Raw genomic sequence first — 6000 nt, 5'->3', positions numbered from 1 at the left:
AATGAACTATTTAAAACCGGCCATTATTGAAGTTAATTAGCTACTTCTCGTTTAATTACGTTGTATCGTTTACTTTCTAACGCTGCAGACACAATGTGCGTAGGTTAGGGAGAGGTTTATGTAGTTTAATAATAATTTTAGTACCTCCGTAACTTATTGCTTATCTTAATAAAGTTGGCTAAACTTCGTATTTTTTGCTATTATAAATTTCTAAGTTGATTATTGAACAACTTTTTTAGTTTCTATTTTTTCAAACCTTTTTCTTTATATATTTTGTAATGTTTTACGTAATACAACGTAAAAGTATGTTTATAATAAGCATACCAAATAATTTAAAAAATAACTGAATCAGAAACTTGATGAAAAACTCGCTTTTATAGTAATCCGGAGAGTTTGGGGCATTATCAGTATCATTGTAAAAGAGTGTTAAAACAAAAAAAAAAATACTTTGATTAAACAATGATAGCAGATTAAAATGTATATTCATGTTAATATCTTTTATTATTATTTAAGACTTTAAAAAACAAAAATATAAAATGGCTAAAATACTTTACTTTTGAACATATTGACTTAACAATTTTTTTCAAAAGTTGACGATTAATTTAACCGTAAAAATATAAAACACCAATTCTTCAAAGCACACTTTTTATTATTTTCCTAAACTCAACCCGAAAAACTTGAAGACCTCTAAAAATTAAATAAGGTTGAGTTTACTAAAAACACAATGCAAATTACGCGAAAGAGAAAAGAACTCGACTGTATCTTATTGTCAATTATGACGTAATACTGCTAATACGTCAAGGTGTTAACGTTTTAAAAATAACTTCCGTTGAAAGCTCGAGTAGGCATGAAGTAATAAAATAATTTAAGTAGAAACAGGAACATAAAAATTGATATATACCACCCCGAATGCATTTTTAACAAAAAAAAGTTTTAGTCTCTCAAAGTCTCGATGGTGTTTAAACTTTCTAAAATTTCTCTGACGTGGCGCCTCGTAAATATCATCGATTCCGCCGCAATCTCAATCTAGTTGATTATCTACATTGTTGCCAAGCATTATGACGTAACACCGGGTTAAGCAAGATGGATGCTTTTAGTTTAGTATTGGTGGCGCCGTGGTTTAAGTCACGCATAAAAGTGTCGAGATTGTTTACACGACTAATAGTCTGAAGTTGAATGAAGTTTTGAAAGTGAAATTGAAACAGTAGCCGATTTGATTGTTTCGTAAATCTGCGATGAATGGTTATTGACACTTAAACACTTGTATTAAAAATTACCATGGCGCTAAAATGTTTTAATCTACTCTTAATAAACAAATTACAAAAAATTGTAAAAAATAAATAGATTAAGCATTTTATTTTTCAAAGTGAATTAAAATAGTAGGATATTTAAATGTTTAAATTTTCAAAGGATAAATGGTGTTAAATCTTTAGTTGAATTCTGTGGCTTAACCACATCTATTCAAAATTTTTCATTAGCTATTTAGAATAACTTATACAAAAAAAAAACAATGACTTATCTGCTTTGTTGTATTCAGATAGCTCTTATATTTTGTCAACTATGAAATATGAATAATGGTTTACTTGATTAATAGCAAATATGTCATTTTTAAAAAATATAGGGCTTTAAATTTTTATTGTGCAAGATATAATAAGAATGATGGTTTTATATTTTATTTTCTCAACTATTTACTTTTTTAGTTATGTAGTAACAATAGTTAAACACTTAAAAGCTTAAAAACGGAAAAGATACAAAGATCTTGTGAAATAAATAGTTTTATCTACTGTAAAAATATTTAAACTACGTTCTTATCAGATTTTAAAGCTTATATAATATTTAGTTTGAATTTTTTTATTTTCATTAAATGTTCAACAGTTGTTATCGTGCAATTTTTAACATATTGCTAAATATACAGTTCTATTGCTTTAACTTTTTTTTCAAAAAATGCATTTTCCTATTTTAGATGTGCAAATAATTGTTAGTTTAATGCTACATTCAATTTAAAACCAAACATTTTATTAAGTACTAAGAAATATTTTTTATCTTTCTGGGCACAGATTAAGTATTAATCACTTAAGTTTAAAAGTTTCTATATTGTGTAGAACAGGAGTCAGCAAGAAATTGGTACTCGCGGGCCAAATTTCGAGTTTTAAAATCTTCGTGGGCAGCAGTTTTAATTTTAGTCACACTTGAATAACCTGTAGATTTTAGTTTTAATCACAGACCATAAAATAATTTCATTTTTTTCACATTTATACTTTTGTTTACTTTATTAATTTGTTTAGCGTTGAGCAAGATAGATGCTTCAAGTTTAGAGTTAGCACTAACTGCGCTACGGTTTAAATCGCGAAAAATAGTTGCAAAATTTGGTTTACGCGACTAATAGTCTGAAGTTGAATTAAGTTTTGAAAGTGAAATTGCACAGTAGTTGATTTGATTGCTTCGTAATTCGACAAATAATGTTAAAGACTGGAATACTTATTTTTAAAGTTTTTATGCCCAGAAAAATTTTAAACCACTAAATATAAAGTAAATTAAAACAAATTTGTAACAAGTCAGATACAGCATTTCATCTTCTAAACTAAAATGAATTATTAACTAACTTGGTTGATTCGGTTTTCAAAGTATACTAATAATGAATTTATAAATAATCGGTTGCTTTCATATTTCCCTTCAAAAACATTCAGAATTCTTTTAAAACCAATTAGTTATTAGTATTTTCTTAATTGTATCTAGTTTATTCGTATTCTTATAATTTGTCAAACATGCAATATAAATAATAAAACATATTACACACTTAAAAAGAAATCGTATAAACCTTTGATTATTAATTAATGCCCTCTGAAATGGTAAAAATTTAAATGTATAAATATTTTTGAAAATATAAGATGCAATTACTTCTTAAACTCTATGATTTTAAGGTTATACAACAAATGTATAAAAATATATATTTAAAAAATAAATACTTCTTTTATAAAACATGTTTTGTAAATTTTTAACTGTAAATTTATATTTGAAATGAACATAAATCGCTATTTGAAATAATTAGTTTTGCATTTTATCTTTCTCATTTAAAGTTTATTTTTAGTTGTAGAGCTATAAAATAACATGAAGTAGTCTTTTACATCATTTAAAATAACAAATCTAAAAAATCAATTACTTTTTATTTTTATCTTACAGAGAGTGCGTTTGTAATAGCATTAATTAGTTGGTCTAGTTTATTGAATATCAAAACATTTGGTCCTTGGACCTTGTGCACGAAAAACCTTTCGGTTATATGGACCTGGTTTACTGACTTTTGTTTGAAAAAATATACGTAATTACGTTTAAAAACACAAAAAAAAACATGGATAATCTAAAAAAAAAACAAATAACTTAAATTTAAGACTTAAAGAAATTGAGAAACATTATTCAGAAGCTCATAGTACAAGGAATAAAATAAGATTGACTTCGACAGAAGTACCTTGCAAAAGCTTCTAATGAAAATGTTAAGTGAAAAACTAAGGATCGTCAGAGTTTATTAGCTTTTTTTTTAATTTATTGCTTTTTTTATTCTTTAATTACATTATCTATTTTGAAACTAATTTTTAAAATAAGTTTTTTTGATTAATCTATTTCTTTTAACAAAAAAAATCGTTTTGGCGTTTTACTTACTTGTAACAAAGTCAACGTTAAATTAGTCAGAGTAAAATTTTGTTTCATTTAAAAGAAAGAAGCAAATAAATTTTAGAAAGTAGTTCGAGTTACAAAAATAAAGGTTTATGTACGTCTAATAAAAAAACTAAAATCATTTGTAAATCAAAATGATAAATTCAAGATTTTCAAAATTAAGTTTGTTACGTTAAACAAAAAAAAACAAATTCAATATCAAGTTTAACTAAATGCAATTAAACAATCTTAATTAAGCAAAAGCTAAAACAACCATAATAAATGTTTTTATTTTGTTGTTGAAAATCGTAATAATTCCAGTACTATTTACTATTTGCTATATTAAGATTTACTACTGCTTTATTATACTGAATATTACAAAAAAACAAAAAAAAAACAATTTACTTTTGGATGATGTTTTAAAATCTAATATTTTTGCCTGTAGACTTATAAACTTATGCCGTTTTGGTTTTGTATTGTAGTAGAGTTAATTTTCTTTTTAATTAATTATATCATAAAACCAACACGAAGTTTTTGATGTTTAAAAAAAAGTAATCTAAATGGATACATCAAGCGTATTCGCTTTTAAACTTTTTTTTAACATTTTTATACCATTATCTTTGCTTTAGTAATTTTTTACGAACTATCATTTTAAAATAACTGCTTTATCGATAGAAAAGCTACATTTTTTTATTTCTAACAAGTTCTAAGTGGATAAAAATATAAGAACATAACATCTGGAAAAAATAGTATAAAAAAGTTTTTTATGTAAAAGTTTTCAAAAAGTGCGACTAATATTTTACGAGATAATCAAAAAAAAATATATATTAACAAAATAAAACATAAGTTTTTTTGTAATCTAACGTTTTTAGATAACTTTTAATAGTTAGCAAGTTTTCTAAATTATTGAATATTTAACTCTTATTTTAACGTAAAATTTACATTTTCATAAGAAGTTTAGTATTTACCTATAAAGTGGTTTTTAACAAAACAAGCTTGTGCTGAAGCAAAGACTAGATTTTGAAATAAGTTATTAATGTTCTAATTAAAAAAAACTGAACTATAAACTTTTTAATGTAACATAAAAACTAGATTTACAAAAACCAACATGCTATAATTATTTGTTACAAATTTAAAAGTTCTAGTCTTATTGTGAGTATATATCGAATCAAGTTGTAACACTTTTGTTATAAAAACACTTAAAATTTTTATTAAGTTAGGTTTGAATAGCAGTATTTAGAAAATAACAAATAAAACTAACAAATTAAACTTAAATAAGTCTATTTACCAAAAAAAAGTTATTTGCATTGCTAAGTAACAAAAACTTTAAACATTTAAATAGATAACCAGCACTTTTTAACCGTACAAAAATTAAATTTAGATATTTCTAAACAAACACGAAAAAAAAAATTCAGAGTTTAAGATATATAAATTATCAAAATTTAAACCTCGTGTTGTCCTTTGCAAAAAAGGCCAGAAAACACGTTTAAAATGAAACATGTGACAGTTGTTTATGTTGCATCTTGAAACTACAAAAAACAACCCAGGCCCACACACGGTACATCGAACTGACATATTAATAGTTGTTATGAAAAAAGGGGTTAGAATCTATGAATATTTCTATTCAAAACAGAATCACTCCGTTAATGTTCAACCTTTAAGCACACCTATTAATAGTTAAAAGATCGAACTAGCAGTTGTTAGGTGATTTTTTAATTTTACGAAATGCTTGTGTTTGTTTTAAATGTAATTTTGCAATGATGAACGAGTGAAATAATTTTTATGTCTCAGTGATTAAAGTTTTCAAATTAGTCACTGTTTTGCGTTTGAAAAAACTAAAACAAACACATTAACTTTTTACTTTAGTTTTTTTATTTTCAAAATTAAATCATTTTGTATAACGTGTAAAATTGCAATAATGAATTATAAAGTATATTTGTAATAACAATTATGTATTTCCTACGTATATATAGAAATTATGTTTTGTTAGTTATAATAACTTTTCTATTTTATAACTTTGTTTTAGCTTTACTTTAAAGTTACTTAGCACTTAAAATATTTTTAAAGCTTTAATTGTTATAAAAACAAAATAACTACCATAAAAAGGAAATACTTTCTAAGTTTACTTAATTTAAGGCGTCGTTAAGTTTTAGAAGCTACTTGAAGAAGACAGGATTAAATCGCATTCACATGATAAATAAAAAATTGTTTTACCTGACTTTTAAATTTTTTTGTTTTCAAATTGATTAATTCAAATATTGCATTTAGCTTAATTCAACCATGTACAATACAAGAATTCATTTGTTGATGAAGTTGTTTGGTTAAATAGTTTGCCAAAAAAAATCTTTAATT

This window comes from Thalia democratica, chromosome 5, assembly GCF_965202585.1.
Source record: "Thalia democratica chromosome 5, ktThaDemo2.hap1.1, whole genome shotgun sequence".
Lineage (NCBI taxonomy): Eukaryota > Metazoa > Chordata > Thaliacea > Salpida > Salpidae > Thalia > Thalia democratica.
Note: the sequence above shows the minus strand (reverse complement) of the source record.